This window comes from Dermacentor albipictus, chromosome 5 (assembly GCF_038994185.2).
Source record: "Dermacentor albipictus isolate Rhodes 1998 colony chromosome 5, USDA_Dalb.pri_finalv2, whole genome shotgun sequence".
Lineage (NCBI taxonomy): Eukaryota > Metazoa > Arthropoda > Arachnida > Ixodida > Ixodidae > Dermacentor > Dermacentor albipictus.
Window position 1 is genome coordinate 162,889,681 of NC_091825.1, and position 22,880 is coordinate 162,912,560.

The 22,880-nt window shown below is 45.3% G+C and overlaps 1 long non-coding RNA gene across 1 annotated transcript; it reads left to right on the forward strand.

The window, feature by feature from the left end:
* The first annotated feature begins 918 nt into the window (after positions 1-918).
* On the forward strand, positions 919-22,277 carry LOC135904004 (uncharacterized). The gene is made up of 3 exons (XR_010564988.2): positions 919-1,111; positions 1,211-1,246; positions 16,265-22,277. It is a non-coding gene; the product is annotated as an uncharacterized lncRNA (long non-coding RNA).
* Positions 22,278-22,880: the final 603 nt, after the last annotated feature.

Genomic DNA, 22,880 nt, shown 5'->3' on the forward strand with positions numbered 1-22,880 from the left:
AATAGATACATAGTGATGTTATTTTAAAAGCTTTGAATGATTTACTTTCTTGGATAATGTTTACAGCAGGATGGTGATCGTTTAAAAAACTGGAAATTCTGTAGCTAAGTTTCTGGGTGCCGTAGTTTGTACGTATGTTTTCCTTATTGTAACATATGTGCCGGGTGTTGTAGGTGTGTGTTTTCGTTAGATATTGTTGAAAAAAAGCCGTAGGATCGGAATGCATTTGTAGGTAACTAGCTAACGCTATCTTTTTGTTTATAACATTCCACAGTGTAAGCAGTTGATGTTTTCTAAACAGTGGGGCAGTGTGGCTAAGGTATGGTGCATTATCTATTAGGCGCAAAAATTTCTTTTGTAATAGATATATGTTTTCTATGCTTGTTTTAGGTGCTGTGCCCCAGACAAGAAGACAATAGTGGAAACGCGAATGTACCAGTGTGTAGTATAGTTGTTTTTTTAGCCAGATGGGCAAACGGCTCTTTATTTTTTACATGATACCAATGGACCTAGATATACTAGTGCGAACTTTTTCAATGTGAGGTGACCAGTCAAGATGCTCGTGAAAGATGACACCAAGAAATTTATGTGTTGGTACACGTTCGATAAATTCATCGCAAAATTGGATTACTATTTCTTGTTTTATACACTTGTTACGAGCGCGGAATATAATGTCTCTTCCTATTCCCCATTATAGGCCTTCGCGCCATTCCTTCATAAATACATTTTGTCATCATCATTAAGCACCACCATACGTTTTAAAACGGCGACAACCCTCATGTGGGCAAGTTACTGCGTGGCCTCCGATACTTGACAACTAGTCTCGGGGGCCATGTGTGTCGAACGCAAGGAGCCGGAAGGACGCCATAAACGTCGCACTAAATGAAAAATGATGTTTAAAGAGGTTATAAAAGTGAAATGATTTAAAGAGATTTTACGTAGCATTATTGTCCAATTATCAGTTATTCTCACAGTCGCGTGCCCGTCATACGTCACTATAAGCGCAGCGATCAAGCAAGCGTGCGCTGGCATGTGCCAGCTTGTCGTGTTTCGATAGAGTTTCGGCGTGAAAAATCGTGCTCTGGTTCTCCCTGAAGGGCTGCGGAAGATGGTAAGATAGCGAAAGCTTTTCCGTTCTCACAACGAGCCACTCTTAGGTTGCGGCGCTGACGCTGTGACACTTCATTTCTTATTCTCGCCATGTCTGCAGTGGTGTCCGGTCGTCAGTAGGCACATGTTTTTCAAGGTATGTCGGCAGTTTGCCTTTGCTTTCTTCTCTTTTATGCTGGTAATGAGTGCTTAGCATGGGCCGAAGAGCTTATGTACAACGCAAATGCACAACAGTTTCGGCAGTACCCTTCAAGGGATGTCGGCAGTGTTGTCGGAATAGTATTAAACCATAGAGATTAAACTGAGCCAATTGGTGCATGGCTAAGACGAGTTTGCAACAGCTGAACTGGAACCCGAAACAAGCGGCGACAGACAAGCGATGTTCTTGTCTGTCTCCCTTTGTCCCGTGTTTCAGTTCAGCTTCTCATACTCGTTTTGGTCTTTCTTGTACCATCAGCGTCAAATGAAACGTGAACAGCGGAGCGCATGGCCCAAGCGTAGTGCGCGCCGTCCAGTCATCACCATTGACAAGCGCGCACATCCGATTTGGCCGCATGGCGCTCGTTTGGGAGTCAAACCAACGGTTAAACGGGCTCGGCACGCCCACGTCGGCCACCGTCGCGGCTGCCAGCGATACCGAGCTGTGCAAACTTGCTGATTGAAAGAATGAATGTGGTGCACAAGCGGCAAACCACATGAGCGAATCTATAAAGACGGTGCAAACTGCACTACGCGCACCGCTGTTCGCGCCGTTCGCGCCCATAGCACTTAAGGTTTCGGCGAATTGCGCGACAATACTCGCCGCGAACTGTCATAGAGTTTCATACTAGTATAACCATGGTATGGGCGTCTTGCGCTGGAATTTGAGGTATAGTAGCGGCACCTGGTGGCGGCGCGGGAAACGACATCTGGGTCGTACCAGCTTGGGTCGTATTGAGCCCTGGCTGTGCCGAGTTTTGCGTCGATTCGCACTTTTTTCTGCTATGTTGCGAGTGCGAAAAGGCTCGTCACTTCTCACAGACCATGCCGACCACGCTGCGAGCCCGCCGCAGCCTATAGTTTAACAAAAACGGACTCTCCGTGTGCCGTGGGACGTAATGCTGGGAACAGAATCAATCGGTGAAGCCGATCCGGAGAGAACTAGCCCAGCCTCGAAAAGGCGTCAGCGTCATTACTTCTGCGTCGTGAAAAAGAAGGCCTGAATCCCAACATCAGATTCTACTGTTTTCCTTCAAGACCTCACGAAGTGGAGCGTCGGGCGCGCTGCATAGCTGCAGTTCGTCGCGCTGAGTAAGCGAAACTTCGCGCCATGCCGACTGCTTCGCCTGTCTTGAAGCTTGCTTGATTATCTGCGTTCTAAATTTCGGTCTTTGGCGCCTACAGTCCCGACAGCAGACCGACATAGCAGCAGGCATGGCTGGTAATTCACGATTCGAGACCCGGCCACAGCGACGATTAACAATTCGACCGATGCGAAGTGGTGAAGTGACCAGGCGTGTGCAAATGACCACAAATGGCCGGGCAGATTCGGTGACCATTCACTACCTCACTACGAGCAGCACAGGTTAGAGAGTTAAATGTGCTCATACTTGACCTCAAGCCAGCATGTTGAGGGAGCGCAGCAAGGTACGTAGTATTTATTACAGCAGATCGATGTTCGAGCGCTGTCATTAAAAGCTACATCAAGCGAGCAGCGCGATTCGCACGTACGTGCGAGCTCATATGCATTGCATCAGTACTACCAGTTACTAAAAGGGACAGATGGCCGCTACTACAACGCAGGCATAACTACTTGTTTAGCGGCATGCAGTCAACAAAGATTGCAGGAGGCCCGCCGTGTCGCGGCATGGCGAAAGACCGCTGCCGTCGCGGCGCGTACCGTCGTGTGCTCGAGCAGTTCCGTACACATGATGTCTGCTTATCACTCCTGTGGATTCATTTAGAGCAAGCATTTCCTCGCGTTTGTGCACCTAAATCTAGCAGTGTGCAAACCTTACCTGAAGTTCCACTTCGTACGCGACTCGCTTCACTTGCGATTGACACCGCGCTAAAACTTCGCCGCTTAATTCTTGAACGGCGTACACGCATTCGGCACTGCATAATTTCTTGCCTTTACGCAGCCTGCCACTCCTGAAAAATATCTTCGGCGCCCGATATTCGGTGCAGGCCGTGATACAACACAACCTAAAGTGGCGGGTCCATATTGTAAACGTGCTTTCCGAAGCAGACGACCGAGCTTGGTACGACCCATTTTAGGACAGAGGGCGCTTTTTAGCACCTTTTTCACAGCGCCCCCTGGGCAATGCAAGAGCCCCATAGCTATGGGGCTCTTGCATTGCCCAGGGGGCGCTGCGAAGGATGGGTGGATGGATATTATGAGCGTCCCCTTTGGAACGGCGTGGTGGGTTGCGCCACCAAGCTCTTGCTACTATACTGCCTAATAACCTACCTAGGTTAAACAATGAAAAAAGGAAAAAAAAACCACTGAACTACCACGGCCAAATTTTCTGATCCCCTATTGTGAACTGTGCTTTTGTACGTCTCCGTCTTTTGTCGTTTCCCTACTTTTCTTCCACCAAAATGGTGCTAAAAAGCGCCCTCTGTCCTGCACTGGGTAGTACCAAGCTCGGTTGTGTTGTACAACGGCTTGCAGCGAATATCGGCCGCCGAATATTTTTTCAGGGGTTGCATGCTGCGTAAAGGCAATAAATTATGCAACGCCGAATACGTGTGCACCGTTTAAGAAATAAGCGGCGAAGTTTTAGCGCGGTGTCAATCGCAAGTGAAGCGAGTCGCGTACAAAGTTGAACTTCAGGTAAGGTTTGCACGCTGCTAGATTCAGGCGCACAAAGGCGAGGAAATGCTTGCTATAAATGAACTCACAGCAGCGATAAGCAGACATCATGTGTACGGAACTGCTCAAGCGCATGGTCGTACCCACCGCGATGGCAGCGGTCTTTCTGCATGCCGCGAAACTGCGGGCCTCCTGCAATCTTTGTTGACTGCATGCCGCTAGACAAGTAGTTACGCCTGCACTGTAGTAGCAGCTATCTGTCCCTTTAGCAACTGATAAATAACTGATGCAATGCATATGAGCTTGCAGAAACGTACGTGCGAATCGGGCTGCTCGCTTGATGTAGCTTTTAATGACAGCACTTGAACATCAATGTGCTGCAATCAATACTACCTTGCTGCGCTGCCTCAGCGTGCTGGCTTGAGGTCAAGGATGAGCACATTTAACTCTCTAACCTGTGCTGCTTGTAGTGGGTTAGTGAACTGTCAACGAATTAGCCCGACCATTTGTGGTCGTTTGCACACACCAGGTCACTTCACCACTTCACACCAGTCGAATTCTTAATTGTCACTGTGGCCGGGTCTCGAATCGTGAATCACCAGCCATGCCTGCTGTAGGTGCAAAAGACCGAATTTTAGAACGCAAATAATCAAGCAAGCTTCAAGACAGGCGAAGCAGTCAGCATGGCGAGAAGTTTCTCTTAACCAGCGCAACGAACTGTGGCTATCCAGCGCGCCCGACGCTCCACTTTGTGAGGCCTTGAAGGAAAACGGTAGAATCTGATGTTGGGATTCAGGCCTTCTTGTTCATTGCAGCCCACAATGAAGAAGTAACGACGGTGACGGTTTTTCGAGGCTGAGCTAGGTCTCTGCAGATCGGCGTCGCCGATTCCTTCTGCTTCCAGTGTTACGTCTCACGGAGCATGATCTGAAGTGAAGACGCTAAAACGACGGTGGACGAAGAAGGAACACACACACACAGGGTACCACTTCCAACAATGTTTAATAAGGAAAAAACGCCACTGATTTATACTAGGAGCATAATCACAGTTTCTCAGTGCGCATTTGCGTTCAGGTAAAGCAGTTCTTTGCGTGATAGTGATATGGATGCAACACTTACACAGTTATCACCTGCTTTAATGATCCTTTTGGCCTCACTTATTAATAGAATCCATTTGTCATGGCTTCTGGCAACCACACAGGCGTGGAAGTCTGTGTGTGTGTTCCTTCTTCGTCCACCGTCGTTTAGCGTCTTCACTGCAGATTATGCTCAACCAACACGCCCAACAATACATCCTAACGCCTCACGGAAAGTCCGTTTTCGTTAAACTATAGGCTGCGACCAGCTCGCAGCGTGGTCGGCGTGGTCTGTGAGAAGTGATGAGCCTTTTCGCACTCGCAACAGGGCAGAAAAAAGTGTGAATCGATGCAAAACTTGGGCTAGAAATGTGCGTCGCCACAGCCAGGGCTCAATACAACCCAAGCCGGTACTACCCAGATAACGTTTCGCATGCTGCCACCAGGCACCGCTACTATACCTCAAACTTCAGTGCAAGACGGCCATAGTTGCATACAATTTTAGAAAAAAAGGGAGGGCCCGCCCAGATGACCGAAGCGCGACAGCCGATTGCCTCCGCGACTAAAATAGTACTGCTCGAATAACCGTGCTCCTGAAACGCATAATTCTCGGCATAATATTTATTAATTTCTTAATTTAATAATACTGTCAGCCCATGAAGGGCTATTACAGGAGTGGAAGATACAAACGCATACAAGGATACAGTATGACAACAAAAAGGAAGCTCGCGTTGGAGCTCGGCCTCCTCACAGAATTTGACGAGGGATCAAATACATTAATAAAACTGCATTGTATTGTCAAAGATGCTGGAAACAAATTCTTGGGTGCTACACAATGTCTAGACAAGTAAAATATGTATTTTTTCGTAAAAGAATATATTCTTATGTCCCAAAAATTGTGCCATAACTAACGGATATCAATGCTTCCATGTTTTTTGTCTGTTAAATATGAAAGAAAATATCACACGAACTTTGGAACCATATCGGTGCGGAACCAGCAAAGCAGTGCATACTGCTGATATCATAAATGTAAAGACCGTAAAGTGAACAAGTTGAGGACAAATATTTTAATGAAACTTTGTCATTCAAGAACCTTGTTTACATTTTTGCACATATGCAATGGCCAGGGAGAAATCTCAATGACGCCGTCCTTCGTTCCAGTGTACTGCACAGGAGCAGCTGTCACCGGTCGTGTATTGTAATTGCACTGAAATTGTAGTCGCAACAGAGATCACATATAAGAAGCAGCAGTTCTGCAAAATATACATTAAAAATGCAAAGTACAATGGAATCCACAAATGTGAAGATAAAGCTTGATCAAAAGCAAAAAAGTGTCTCTGCAAACAAAGTTCATTGCATGTCTCCACAAAACCTCGCAAGAAGATATCTAAATATACGTATAAGTATCCAATAAATCTACGTATCTAACCAAAAGTCACTGTATACAGGGTGTTTCAGCTAACTTTAGCCAGAGTTAAAAAATATGCCGATACACTGTAAGACGATGCAACCAAGTGCATGTTGCTCACTTTTGTACGTAGTGTGTCACACTGTTTTGTATTTTGCTTAATTAGATATTTAGTCAAAATTAATAAACCAACTTTTGATTTAATGAAGCTAGGAAAAAAAATTATGAGAAAATTGCAGAGCGGTTTGCAAAACATCCAAATAAACAGTTTGTCTTGCTATAAATCTATTAACTATTAGTGTATTTCAGCTTACTGATGATGCCTGCAAAATGGAAAACACCAAGTGACATGCCCGCTTGCGCGTCGTGGTTGCACTGCTCGCCAACGTTCCGCGCTCAAGCAGCCATAGGCGCGCTGCCGCTTAAAAGGCGCGCTGCCGCTTAAAAGGCGACAGGGCAGCGATGTAGGTGCTGGCTGTGCCATTTAGGCCAGTGATGTGCTCCTCTCGCGAAAGTTTGTTACAGCGTTACGCAGACACAGCGGTTATCGCTTGTGCTGCCAGAACTAACAGGTCTGTCATTTCGTGATGGCTGTAAGCAAATTGAACTTTCCTAAATAAAAAAACTTAGAAGTCTGGAAATGGTAGAATAAGAGTATCCTAATGGACCAGATGCAGTATTTCACTGAGGTTACGTTTTTCACGCGCTTTCACAGCAAGCGCTTGAAGAGGTCGCCTTCTGTAGCGATACAACACTGGGATCTTCTGACAAGGCTTGCTGTCACTGCCCTGAGTACTGTCAGTGAAATGCTGTGGCAAACTTCAGTTATATTCTTCTGTAAGGCTTCTGGAGTTGTTTTCGTTGGGTATATGTGATCCTTAGTATAGCCCCACAAGACAAAATCAAGAGGGTTGAGGTCGGATGACCTTGCCGTCTACAGGACGGGCCCGTTTCTCCCTGTTCATTGCCTTGAGTAGGTAACATCAAGCCATGCTCGTGCTTGACTGCAGCTTTGGGCTAGAGCCCCGTTGCGCTGATACCATAATGCGTCAAGCTGGGCTAGCTGGGCAGCAGAAGTCTTCAACCGGCCCTTTGAGGAACTCGCATACCTCTTGCTTGTCAGAGTGTCGTCAAAAAACTTTGGGCCAGTGACTGTGCTGTCACATATTCCGCACCAAACTTTAAAAGACCACTGTTATTGGTGGCGGGATGTTCCTAGCCAGTGGGGATTTTGCTCACTGCAATAGTGTGCGTTGTGGATATTTACTTGGCGATTTCGGGGAAAACTCGCCTCGTTAGTCCGGAAACCTTGGTTGAGAAAGTGAGAATCCTGATCCTCCTGAATGAAAATCCAATTCGCAAAGTCGAGTATCTTTTGGAGATACCTTGACTCCAGGCATTGATTCAACTGCAGGTGATAAGGGTGCAGTCCAGCTGTTTTTAAAATCATTAGGCAGTTGAGTTGCACACAGCGAGCTGTGCGCTCACGCCGCACGTGCTATCATGTGGATTAGCCACCATGAAAGACAAAACGTTGGAGCGAACCTCATTATTTATGACCGAAGCTCTCTGCCTCTTTCTTGTGAAGCTGCCAGCTTGCTTGAGCAGCTCGTAGGTGTTGAATATTGTCATCAGGCTCGGTCGCGTACCCGGGTGCCAGCTTCGAAATATTCTTGCAACCTGCCATCTCTATCTGCCTGCAGCTCCTAGGGCAAGCATCATGTCTGCCTGCCTTTTCCTTTCCTCGTTCAAAAAAGGCGTCGCGAAATTGGTCGTGCTTTAACAGCCGATGCACAATAATGTGAGTATCGCTGTCTGGAACTGCCACCACCACCACGTCCGTCAGTCGCTTTATGCAGCACAGGAGATAACAGTTGCTAGCTTAAATCGAACAGCAAATGCTTGCGTCGCTGCCCTGTCACTTTTTAAGTGGCAGTGCACCTATGGCTGTTTGTGCACGGAACGCTTGGGAGCAGTGCAATCACGACGCGCAAGCAGGCATGTCACGTAGGTTTTTTTTTATTGCGCGGGCATCCGCAGTGAGCCGAAAAACACTTATACTTAATAAATAGAAAGACGGAAATTGTTTATTCTGGTGTTTTGCGAACCGCTCTGCAACTCTCTTAATTGGAATTGTTTCCTAGCTTCGTTGCTTCAGAAGGTAATTAATCTTTACTAATTATCTCATTAAACAACATACAAATATATCATGAAACACTGCATTTGTTTTGAACACATATATACAATTAACAGGGAAGGGAAAGCGAGGAGCAGGCTGGCAACTGACACACTGCATACAAGAGTGAGCAACATGCATTTGGTCGCGTCGTCTTAGAGTGCATCGGCGTATTTTTAAACTCTGGCTAAAGTTAGCTAAAACACACTGTATGATGTGTCAAGCAAGGCAAATAAACTTGTTGCGCAATCACAGATCACAGAAGACCCGGCGTAGTTGCTCAGTGGCTATGGCGTTGGGCTGCTGAGCACGAGGTCACGTGGTCAAATCCCGGCTGTCGCATAACGATGGGGGCGAAATGCGAAAACACCCGTGTACTTAGTTAGGTGCACGTTAAAGAACCCCAGCTGGTCGAAATTTCGGGAGTCCTCCACTACGGCGTGCCTCGTAATCAGAAAGTGGTTCTGGCACGTAAAACCCCATAATTTTCTATCACAGAATCCTGAAGCCCGCCCACACACTCCCCCGATGCATCACGCGCGATGGAAGGCGGCGTGATGAATGCCGATGCCTCCCTGCTTTTCTCCGTTGCGCACACAAGACTGACCCACCATCGTTGGGCCACCCCCCACCCCCCCCTCTTCCTTTGCGCTCTTACTCGCACATACAGCATGCGGCGCGCGCTGACGATGTTATCGCCCTTGGACTTCATATGGAATGTGACGGCGACGACAGGTATGCGCCTTGAGTGTCCATATAATTGCAATAATACAATAAGAGTATTCGGCAACTACGAGTCCTGTTGCCCATTACTTTTCGCCAAAGAAGTAACAAAATCGAACTTTCACCATGCGTCAATTCGCTGCGCCGCAACGTCTTTTGTATGTGTGTGTGTGGGGCGGGGGCATCGAAATGAAGAAATGCAAAGGAACGCATGTTGGCCACAATCGAATGCCTACTTGGGGCGCCTGATGTAGCTATCCAAGGAATATCGAAGCAAACGTGAGACGCATGGTCCACAGAGAACCATATCCATGCTGCTCATTACCCTACACTGGCAAGATAAAATACTTTCAGCAGACCTTGCGATAAGATTAAAATGATGCTGATGCCCTCAAGTGAACGCGTTGCAATCTGTCGAGTTCCCACAATGGTGGCGGCGAGCGACCATTCCTTCTTTTTGTCGTCTGCTTGCCAGTAAGCATCCAAAACTCTGAGACCGAAATCCACTCGGCCAGAGAAAAACGAACACGCTCGAAAGTGTGCCGCGCGGTTGTCAGGCCAACACGTGAAAAACGGATGACCTCTGGCTGGCTCTGGCAGGCTGCGGGTAGCAAGAACAAGAAAATTGAGGAGACTCAATGTGTCCTCGCGAATAAAAGTCAAAGTAGAAAAACTGAATAAGAACGCAGTTACCTATGCTGGCTTTAGCGTCTTGACATGGATGCTTTGGCGCAAGTGAAAAACATGTTGATATTCTTTTCTGTGACATGATGGCACAAATGAATCATCACAATGGTTCGTTTCATCGGACCTCGCTGCGTGCTTTGTCAACTTGTCTGATAGTGTGTTGATTTGGCTTGTCTTGTTGTAAGGTCTGATGAATGACATTAGAAATGTCATTGCAGCTTTGGAGTCAAATGTTTCAAAGAACATTAAACTCGCCAAGATGCAGAATTGAAAATGTAAAGCACGACTTTGGAAATGTCGGTGCACCTTTCACTTCAAACGTTTATGTGATCTTTATGCCCATAAAGTTTTGGAATTGAAATCTATGCGGTCCGTAGATACTTCGGCTTCTGCGAGATGCCGTGACGAGCCTGCTTGCCATCAAAACGCCCTCGAAATTTAGTGCTTGGATGTGGATCTTTGCGTTATGTGACTCCAGGTGCATGGGCGTTGCCACACGAAATCCAGCCCAAGTTCACAATCTTCGCGCTGAAATGTCTTTTCGAGCGTGAAAAACACATTCTAGACAAAAGCCATCATGATTTCCGGTGCCAGGGGTTGTTTGGTCAGCAGTACATCACAGCACAAAAAAATTTCGGGGGGGGGGGAGCGGGGCTAAAGTTCCATAAGCCTCCCCCCCCCCCCCCTTGGCTACGCCCATAATCGGCAGCGAGGATGGCTTCGTCGATGGCTGCTTTGATGTATTCCGAGGCAAAAAACAGGCGACTACCACAAAGAAATGGACGGCAATCGCTACAAGGGATGGTTTAATGACGTTCTGCAAAAGTTGCCAGCTGGTAGCGTCGTTGTTTTGGACAATGCACTTTACCATACCCGGCGAGAAGAGAAATTGCAGGCGACAGCTTGGAAGGAGGAAAAATACAGGAGTGGATCAAAAGCAAAAGCATCACCTACAGCGAAAGGATGGTGAAAAATCTGCTGTTTGAGTTGGTAGCATCTGTAAGGCCACACTTTCTGAGCTACATCGTAGACAATGCAGCTGAAAGGGGGGGTTGCATTGTACTCAGGCTCCCACCGTACCACTGCAAATTTAATCCTATGGAGCTCGTGTGGGCAAAGGTGAAAAATGGCATCGCTGCGGATAACAGAGACTTCAAGCTGTCCACGGTCGAAGACATCTTCAGGGAAAAAATCAAGCACGTAACGGCAGAAGACTGGAGGAAGAACATTCACCACGTGATGGACCTGGACGTAAAGTTCAGGCTTGATACGTCTGGAAGTGACCGCATCCAACCCATCATCATCCAAGTGGGTGAAGATGACAGTGAAGAAAGCGACTCCGACTGCGAGCTGTCCGGCATTGAGCCACTCGATGAAGCATAACAGCTTCTTATTAACAAAATAACAGCCCTTATTAGGGCTACCAAAACTTTGCCTGTAGGTTTGCAGCAACCAACCATCCTCCCATGACCTCTCAAATAAATAAGCAGTTATTTGGTGACATATTCCTTTTAATGGAAGCTCAATCCTGAAAAAGCAACGTCCTCCACAGATCATGCTCAATATAAGTACTGGCGTGGAAACGTGTTCAAATGCAAATACAATTATTAACCCTGAATAACAATGTGGGGCCCAAAATGCTCATTCGTGCAGCCACTGTCCAGCTTGACACAAAAAAGCAGTAGTCAATGCGAAATTGACAGCCACTGTTAGCAGCCTGCATGCCAAAGCACATTCATCTGGTTGCGTTGCTTATTTTGGTTATCTGGCTCAGGCAAATAATGCAAATAAGAGAACAGTTATAAAACATCATTAGCTTAGTGAGCCCCAAAATGCTCATTCGGGTAGCCATTAATAGCAGTAGTTGAGGGCATGCTTGAAAGGCACCAGTAGCAGTCTGCACATCAAAACTCAGTCATGCCGTAGCCATTGTTGGTGAAACGGCAGTAATCAATGCGAAAATGAGAGCCACTGTCTGCAGCTTGCATGCAAAACCACGTTCATGTTGTTGCATTGTTTATTTTGGTTATCTGGCTCAGGCAAGTAATGCAAATAAGATAACAATTATCAAACATCATTAGCTAACTGAGGCCTAAAAAACTCATTTGGCTAGCTATTAATAGCAGTAGTTGAGGGCACACTTGAAAGGCACCGTTTGCAGTCTGCACTTCATATCACAGTCATGCCGTAGCCATTGTTGTATTTGTTTATCTGACTGGGCATGTAACACAAATGTAAGCACAATTATTCACCCTGAATATCTCTGCTAGCATTGTTTGTGCTAAAAAATCCTGAGTAAAGTTGAATGTGTTTTATTGAGGCAATGTTTTAATTCACAAGCTGTCGGCATAGCGACGGCCAGGTTCAGACAATGACATTAGTGAAGTAATAAATGGTGAAAGTTACGAAAACTCTCAGTGCACTGCTTTGCTGGGCTCCATTCACTGAAAAATGCCTTTGTAACGATGAAAGCGTCAGGCAGGAAATGACACTGCACTGCACGATGTTATTAGTGTTGAAAATTTGTACCAGCATATGTGATGGGCAGTGAAACCGTCTATTTACTATGACTGGAAGCTTGAAAAATTTTTTCACAATATGGCACCCTTTCATGTGCACTTCTGGCGAGCTGCCGCATGCACTGATGCATAAACATGAGCAGAGGTAAGAGGCAAAGTTACTCTGCAACCCACATGCCGCTTTTTAAGAAAATGTATCTGTAAACCTTTGTCTTCATAAGTGATCAAAATTTGTTTTGAGTAAGTTGGTTAGTCGCATTGCGGCAACAAAAAGCAAGGACAGAAAACACAGTGAGAAGGCTGATTGAGAAGACGAGGTAGACCAGTGAGAAAGGCTTTAATGAGATGGAAGAGGCCAGCCCTGCAGTTTACAGGAGTCAGTGCTTTGAATGAGATGGGTTAATGAAAAAAGTTAAAAAGACTTTGCTGAAAGAAAACTAGCAAAAACAAATGCTAATATAAAATAAAAGGACAGAAATAAGAGTAAGCGCAAACACGCATGGAAGCAGGCACATATTCACACAAGAATTTGTATACTAAGAAAATCTCAAATATCAACAAATGTGGAAAATTAAAAAAAATTAGACAAACGCAAGGTAACATACACACGCATTTACAAACAGACGCGGGTACAGGTATTAGGAGCGGGTTCACAAGCTGCTGTCCCTACCTTCTCGTATGTTTTTCTTTTTACCGTTCTCTTAACACTGTCTTGGGAATTTTAATTGCAACATATCACGAGAATCGAAAAGCAGCGCGGAGCTGTGTTGTGGGAAAGCGTATAGAGCGCTGTCAACACACCTTATGCGTGACTGTATCGCAGCACGCATTCTACAGCTTGCGCATGCAGTGAGCACTGGTGGACAGCAGTCAATCGACGGTGCTACACAACACTCAAACACTGTCGCTAGACGCTCGGCTATCTCACTATTGACAATGATCGTTCACGCTAAGTTGACGGTGACATATCTTTGCGTTGAAGGCTTCTTCTGCAAATATTTTCTCTTGAGACACTCGTAGGTTTGTTTCATGCACGCACACTTTTCTGATTTCTCCTTTGAATGGATTTGCTCCATCACTTCACACCGTCCGACAAAAAACACAGCAACACAGTACACGAACACACCCGCCGCTAACAGTAGGCACCAGTCTTTGTAAAACTTTTCTCGTCGTAACTTCACTCAGGAATGAAATAAAACAACATGGAACAAACATGCAGGATGTGTGTTCGTAGCGGTCGCCGTGGGATCCTTTTTTCAGGCAAAGCATAGTGCAGCACCAGCGATGCTCACTGCAATGTTCCTTCGCCAGATCACTGCTCAGAATAAACGCACGCGGCACAAATGCCGCATCGTAAGCTCGCAGTAATATTTCCTACGTGATAGACCATCACAAACAGTTCTGGAATTCACTTTGACGAGGGGCTGAAGCTTACAGCTGATGCGACCTCGCCCAGTTCGAAGCGCGGGTGGCCATCTTCTCCGTCGGCGGGGTCACCGGCCGTCCGGCTCATGACGTTAGTCCAGAGTGCACGCCCATTGGTATATGCTAGTGTGCCTCCGCCTCGGAGGAGTAAATGTCCCCTTTTTTCTAAAGTTGTATCCGGCTATAGAGGGAAATCTGGCGCTGCGATCGTTCAACCATCATGGAATGATGGGAAGTTCAGTCTACGGATTGGCATTCTGTTGACTGGCGAACTAGTCTACAGGTATTTTTTGGTAGTTTCGGTTTTGCTTCAGGCACAATTGCTATAACCAGCAGTGGGATGGTGCGGCGCAAAGCTCTCTGCTTTTGTTCTGTTGCTCGAAGTGGCAATAGTGCGCTGGGCCAGCGGCTGGGCTGATGTTTGTGTCACAGTGTGACATCGAAGCCCTGACGAGAAAGCGACAGCATCGTAAATGTTGAAAGAACGTGTTTCGATTGTTGGGACCTTGGTCAAGTGTGTTAGGTTGGTGCTATAGCGTTACGTGCTTTATGAAACTTCAGAATAGGAAAAAGAACACACTACTGATACAAGATAAAGACAGTTGTACTTCTAGTGGCTTGAGTAAAAAATTTTATTGCCGGCTTCATTATGCATTGCTCGTTTATGTGCTCACTGAAATGCGTGTTTTAGGACTTCGAGAACACAAACTTACTTGTGGTAGAAGAGGTTGCTGCTTCTTGGCTGTAGTCTAGTGTCGCAAAGTGGGTAAATGCAAAGCCACGCCATAACGCTTCGGAAGCGGTATGGCAATATAAAATATAATAAAGTATACTCGTAGGAGGCCACAAGTGTCCTAGCTAGCACTGCAGCAGATGTGCTTAAAAGTACTTGAAGACGTTTAGCAATCGTGACAGCCAACGCAGCCTTTCGAAAGAGCGAGAGTTCGCAAGTGCCTGTCTTCTGTGAGAAAAGTATCACGTTTGCAGGGAGCAGGCGTCGTAGCAGACGACACTTGTAGCATTCCTCTCAAGGGCGCAATACTTTCTCACAACGCAACATTTTTATTTCCATAAATAGTTTGTGAGTATTTTTATATAAGTACGTGCATGGTTGTTATTGCTGTTGTAAAAATAAATAAATAATTATTCTCTGGCATTAAATCGGGAACCGAATTGCACAAGAATGCATACCCTGGCGTGCCCTGTTGATAACCCATAGTTAACCGTGCTTCAATCTTCAAGTCATACAAGGTTTATGTAACGTGTTGTACATTATATAAGATACTGCTGAAATAAAATTAGATGTTACGCAATATTTGATTATAGCTTTGTTTACTGCGCCGGAAGCAACTGCCACTAGTCTAAAGATTGAAGTCAATTCGAAGCCTGTACTTCCCATCCTTCCCATGTAGGTTGAGGCAACGCTCATGACAGCCCCTGTAGACACTAACGCCACATTTCCCTCTAGGGTACTTATTTAGAATTTCTATGCTGTCAGTGGTGATGCCTGGACGGCACGCACTATACCTTCACCTCGCTTGGGCCATGCGCTCCGCTGTTCAAGTTTCATTTGACGCTGATAGTACTGTGCTTCTTGCGGTCTGCAGGTTTTGTACACAACAGCACAATGGTTTCAGTAGTTCTGGCACATGTTTTCGATAGTGGTGCTCGATGTTGTCAGGTAGTCACCGTTCATGCATTGCTTTTGTTCTGTCTGCCGGTGGAGGTCTTTTGTAATAAGGGCTGTCTGTAGAGCTAAGTGATCTTTTGCACTCTTTGTTTCACCTCTGTACGTTTACCTAGCTCCTGTGTATAGCGTGCAGTATTACGTGCTTGTATCATTTATAAGAACAAGGCATAAACTTTCACGTGTTTTTGAACAGTCCATCTTTTTGCACATTATATAAAGCTTCGCTGTGCCCTACTGTTTGCTAGAACAAATTTTATTCAGTGGTACTATTTAACCAGATGCCTCAGATCTGCTTCCATGATAAAGGAGATGCTATAGCTGTATATTTCTACTCTGGGATTTTAACCTAATCACTGAATTTAGAGGAGCTGAAAACCTGTTACTCTAAGCGTCTTAAGCTACTTTGTATGTCTTCCCCCTCTCCCCCTCAGTTAATAAATGTTCCTTAACTGGAAGCCCATGCTTGATTTGGTCAAGATAAAGCCTGATGCGAACGCGCCCAAGGAGATGCACTGAGTGCCTTGGACACTTTCACACATGTCGTTATCGTGACAGTCAAGCATGGGCTTTAAGTAAGGGTGAATACCTAATTGCAGGGTAAGTAATAAGCAATGTGTTTTCATAGTTGTGATGATTCTGTCCTTTTTCATGTTTAGGATGCTCAAGCCAGCCAGCAAGAGAGTGGTCTTCCAAGTACAATTCGCCCTCCAGCCCAGTGTAGCATCGTACTATGTGCCTTTAGGAGTGCTCACAAATTTTCTTCCTCTTTTGAAACTGGTAGTGGTCTTACTTCTAATCACGGTAACAACTACAAGGATAAACCTATCTTCAGAGTACAAAAATAATGTTCCCTTTGAAGTGGCAACCTTAAGATGAGCACTCACTGCAACATGTTTCCTTGGTAGTACTGCTGCGGGGGCCAATGCAATTAATCACTGTTGCTGTGTTGAGGCTTGGTGTATGAACACCAACCAGATAACACTACGGAGATGCAGATGTATCAGCTCATCTCCAGCATCGGCTGAATCAGTGCTTTGGCCTTTCGTGGCACCTGATTGATAAGTAGTGCTGTAAGTAGTACTGTGTCAGGCTGAGTGTACGGAAAGCATTGAGACAGTTTAAAAGGAAAGGGCTGATTTGATACTGATTCAAGTGGCTCAGCACTCTCGGCAGCATGGTATGGCCTGGTGCCACTGCACTTGGTTGACTAGTGCATGCCAAGTGTGCTGTGCTATCAGGTAACCACTAACTGCAATTACACTGACATTCCTTATGATCCATGAATCTACATACGAATTGGCTGTAGTCTCACTTGCATGGAAATATGATGTAGTTATTTTTCTTGAATAATTTATAGAGCATAGCATGGTTGTACTTGGACTCCATGCTTACTTATTCGAGAAAAATGAGGCAAAAACTAAGATACTTCCTTGTTATAACAGTCTTCATTTCTAAGAAAGAACAGTATGTTAAAACTGCAGCGGCTGTGTTCCAAATAATTTATCCTTTCTGGAGAAGCTAATTTGGCCCTGTTTTACTGCAGGGGGTTGCCTGGTTCTCTTACATAATTTATCATTGGCTTGATGATGTGGTGATTTTTGGCAGCACATTGAATGAGCATAACAGCCATCTCAGTCTTGTTCTGGATTGTGTCAAACAAGCCGGCTTGATCCTAAATTCCAAGAAATGTCGTTTCGGGGAAACCAAGACGTTAGTACTTGGGCATCTGGTCGACAAAAACGGTGTGAGGCCAGATCCACGGAAAATTGAGACGGTCAGCTCCTTCGAAGCACTGAAGTCAGTGCGGGAGTTCAGGAGTTTCTTGGGCCTGTGCTCGTATTTTCGTCGCTTCGTCCCAAGATTCGCTGACGTGGTGTACCCCCTAACATGTCTTCTCCGAAAAGCCGTCCCTTTCAACTGGACATCGGCTTGCGATGACGCGTTCCGCCAGCTAAAATTTCTACTAACATCAGGGCCCATATTACATCACTTCGATGCATCCGCACCTACGGAAGTGCACGCGGATGCCAGTGGCATCGGCATCAGTGCCGTACTAGTGCAACGTCATCATGGAGCTGAACACATTGTGGCTTATGCTAGTCGCCCTTTGACTAAGGCGGAACGCAATTACACTGTGACCAAGCAAGAATGTTTGGCAGCTGTTTTCGCTGTCCACAAATTTCGTCCCTATATCTACGGACGCCCGTTCACTATCGTTACTGACCACCACGCGTTATGCTGGTTGGTGAATCTCCGTGACCAGAGTGGACGACTGGCACGTTGGGCTCTTCAACTGCAGGAGTACGATTTCGTTATTTCCTACAACTCCGGACAGTCTCTCCCGCCTTCCTCTGACGACGACGGAGTGTGACGAAGAGAATTTTGATGACTGTTTTGCTCCCATTTCTTCTACATTCCCAGACTCGGCGACTTTCAAAGCAGAGCAGGAAAATGATATTAGTTTGGAACCTCTATTTGTAGCCGCATCATGTCCTGGAGCCACCGGTCGATTTTGTGTCCGCGACGGCCTGCTTTACAAGATCAATTATTCAGCTAAAGGCACACGCTTCCTTGTGGTGGTGCCGCAGAGTCTGCGAACGGACATACTGAGAGCCATGCACGACGATGTGACCTCTGGCCATCTAGGATTCATCAGAACTTTGAACCGGATACAGGAGGGTTTTTACTGGCCCAAAATGCGGGACACAGTGAAGCACTACGTCGCCACTTGCGAACAATGTCAACGCTACAAGCACCCTACAACCGCTCCACCAGGTCTTCTACCTCTTCTGCTTGCCCGGCTCATGCCATAGCAATATTGATGGTTTTCAGATTGTTTTTCCTATAGGATATATTGCTGTTTTGGGTCTTCAGCTGTTGCTCTCATTTGTTTCACTACATTGTTTGTATTTCTTTTCTCTTTTGCTGAATACAAGGCTAGTCAAATAGTGATTTGATGTTTCCATATGTGAATTCTGGTTTTGTTTTTGTTCATGAGAAGTAAGTCTCATAGTGTGCCCTCTGCGTTATTTTACTGGAGAGAATGCAGCTAACACTGCGCTGTTGCTCACCTAAGAAATCATTTTTTTATGAGAGCAGTGTTCCTTTTCATGCATTGTTTTACTGTCTTATTCTATTTACCATTGAGTATGTTTATGCTTAGTTGTTATGCATAAGTGATATCATTGTATTGGTTCGTGTGTTAAGTGTTCATTGTGCCTTTCAGAAACCGAGAGATGGCATTATGCTGCATTTTTGGCGTTCACATTATTTTCATAAGACAGCTCCAGTCTGCCATTGTATTTCACTGCAAATATTGTGTACATCATTACGTACTTGTCAAGCGGTTGATACCAATAAGAAAAGACTGGTGGTGACAACTTGAGTTTCTCTTCGCTTAGTAATAGTGGCACTTGATTTGTTGTCCCAAACAGTCCAGGACTGTCCGAGAAGCTGCGTACGCCAATAATCGCTGGCTGCAGTAGCGTCTCAAGCAGTCTGGGACAACAAATTGAAGAGGCCCAGTGCGTGCATGCATGCATGACGAATTAAAGAAACGGCCAAAAATAGTACAGTGGATATTCTATGGACGTAAGTGTGGTTAATATGGATATTCATTAGATGTACTAAATATCTATTGGATGTTTTGGATATCTATTGGATGTAATAAGTACATCAAACAGGATGTCTTGGACGTCTATTAGATGTTGCATATATCCAGCGCTGACATCCCCACAACATACTACTTACATGTTCCGGATGAATATGCGATGATCCTGAGTACATCCATGCAAAGTTTTCTGGATAAATCTGGATATCTAATGGACGTACTGAATTTCCAAGGTGTACCATATTATTCACATCTAATGGATGTATCTGGCTATCTGGGATGCACCAAAGTGACTAGAGTCTGATATATTCAATTACTTCTTGTAGTGTGTCATACGTTGAAAATGACAAATATTTGGCCCAGCGGGTCGCACTAGAAAAGGCTCAGTGCATATTTCATGCTTTTGCTTTATTCATCTTATTTGTCGCAGCACACTTCAAAGCTGTGCTGTTTGCTTCATTCTGTTCTTTTTCATGTTAGTCAGCACGACGTTATACAGGGTGTCCCAGTTAAATTTAGCCAGAGTTTAAAAGTATGCGAATGCCACATAGCTGGACAGAACCAAGGTAACGTTGTTTGCCATCGCTTGGAGATACCTAAATTATTTCTTCATTTCGTCTAATTAAATAATCAGTCTTAGTTAAACTTCTGAAATATTATAATTAGAAGAAAAGTGTCAATGATAAAATTGTAAAGCGACATGAAAAACTGCCGGCACAGCTTTCTGTGCCAGCAGTGTTTTTCAGAGCATGAAAGAAGCCTGCGAATGCATGCAAAGTGCCTCGAGCGGGCAGTCCCGTGGCAATTTTACATAATTGTGCGTGGCGACAGTGTTATTGCCCTTGGACTTCAACGGAACTTCACGGTGATGGCGACGGCTGAAATGCGCTTGGAGTGCCCATATACTTGCTCTAGCAATAAAAACTTTACGTAATGAAATCACACCGAGCGCTTCACGAAGGCTAGCAAATCATCAGGTTCTGCATTGCACGTAGCCTCCGAAGAGTTATGCAACCCAAAGGGAATCGGCTGCGAGCTTATCTCCAGCTCCCAATTCCGGTATAGCACAATGTGTTTTGGACGGCCCAAGGGCCGGACAAGAAAGTTCTGCGATGGCACTGCTTCGGAAACAAGGCCCCATCTTTTCCAGCCTGGCACGAATAAACGTCGTGAATTCTAATACGTACAGCCCCGGGAAGTATCACGTCAAACTAACCGAACATTTTAGCTGCAACGCCGTACACAAGATCTTCTTTGCAGAAGTGCTTGCTACGCACGCGATAATGAATGGTGGGCTGCTTCCCCATTCTCAGCTTTATCAACCATGCACCCTGCTGCTGCTTGGTTTTGGCGTACGCATGAAAACTCACAGTGGGCTCTGTCGAATACGTTTGGCACAGTGGCACCGAGCAGTAAACCATGCTGAAACAATAAACGAAATGACTGTCTTCGGGCTGAAAGGCAGCGAGCAGCGCTGGCGTGGCTGGCAAAGCAGAGTCACGTGATGTCGTTTACTACGTCACAGCTATAGCTGCGCCAGTCTCTCCTGTGGTGGCCCTCGAGGTCAATACATGCGAGGAGGGCAGGAGGGGGAGGGTTGTAAGAAGGCAAGGAAACGCTACTATACATGATAGCGGTTGCAGGCAAAGTGGGTAAATTTAAGTTTAATGTATAGTGCAGTACGTTTCTGCTCTTTCTAAAAAATAAACACCTGGCCTGGGGAGTCAGTTGATCTGTGTAAGCAAAGTCGTGAGCTTCAACATGAACACAACTTTGTCTTCATACCATCATAGCCTTTTTGCCAGTTTCGTTACTTCATTACCATGCCATTGTCATCGTTCCATTGTTTTCACTCTGTTATTGCGCCATTGTCAATTCATAGTTGTCATTCCTTCTTGAAATGCTAGTGTAGCATATACAAGACAAGGACAGTAGAAGGGCACTTGAAAAAGATGCGACACAAGCTTCGAAGATCCAGTTGCTGGAAGTTAATGCATTGTGTTTTCAGAAGTTAGCTCCATGTCTTTGCATTAAAGTGCCCTTCTACTTCCCTCATATCATAGGAAGCCAACAAACACTGACACCAAGGACAACATAGGGGAAATTATTTGTTTTTAATAAATGAAATCAAGAAACACTAAATTATTGGAAATGAAAGTGGATGAAAAAACAACTTGCCATAGGTGGGGAATGTTCTAATGCTCTGAGAGAGCATCACACGCGTCATGTGAATTTGTGGGATCGTTCTACACTTGCGGCAAGTTGTTTTTTCATTCACGTTCATTTACATTAATTTATCATTTCTTTATTTCATTAAGAGAGCATTGCACGTGTAATGCAAGGACATGGAATCATTCCCCACCTGCTGCAAGTTATTTCATTTATTAAAAACAAGTAATTTTCTCTATGTTGTCCTTGGTGTCAGTGTTTGTTGGCTTCTCTTGATATGATTAATAAAAATTGGGCCCCTCCGTTAACACCCCTCTCGTCTTCCACTTCACTCGTCTTGAATGTGCTACACCAGATTCTAAGATGGCATACCAACAGGCTGCATTGCAACGCTAGTTTACGTCATTCCTTCATTGTCATGCTGTCATCACTTTTACTCTAGCATTATTAATGCATCATCATTATGCCGTTGTCATCAGACAATCATCATAATCCCATCATTATGCAGTCAACATCATTCTGTTGCAAATTCAGCAGTATCATTGCACCATTGTCATGGTCATTCCAAAGTTAACCCACTGTTGTCACACTGTCATCATCATTCCACTGTCATTTCTTTGTTGAATGCATGGAATCCACATGTGGGAGTACCACAAGTTTACATTGAGTGAGCCATTTCACTGTGAAAGCGTGGCCTACTTGGTCATGTGATTTGTAGTTGCAAATTGTCACTGTACAGGACGACCGTTCCTCACAAACAGCAATGAAAATTTCCATACATTTATGTTTGTTTTCCTGTACTACAGTTTGTTCTGCCGCTCATTTCTTTTCAACTGACTGGTTTTTCAGAACGCCCTTCTTTTGTGCGAAAGGCATTAAATAAATGCAGATCCAACCCACATTTTAGAATCTGTGTGAATTGAGCAATGTCTTCATGAAGTCATTAATTAAACATTGTAACACTGGTCACCTTCTGCAACCCGTTGTGAAGCTTAGCATTACTTGCCCAGAAAATCATCAAGACGTGGAAACTCCCACCACATGACCCACGTGTTTGCAGATTACCTGGCTCTGGGATGGGCCCACATTTCATCACATTTCCGGAATGAGTCATTTACTATTGCACAATATTCAGGACAGGCTCACTTTAGTCCATAAGAAGCTGACTGAGCAGCCATGCCAAAACTAGCAAAAGAAGATATAGCAAGCTTTGCTTAATTATAGCAACTACACACCTGAAGGAGGAGAACTGAGGGAAAGACCAGGAGGTTAGCCTGTGCATAGACAACCTGGCTACCGCATGCAGGGGCGGCCAGGTGGTCTATGCAAAAAAAGAAAAGCTGTACAAGAGTGAAATAGCACATGACACTTTTTAAAGTGTTTCACTTTCACTCTGTCCACTTGTCCTCAAGAAGTGCAACAACTTGGTCAACGTCTTCCCTGCTGAAAAAGGCCTCAACCACTGTTCGAAGATTACCACTTTTGACAAAGGG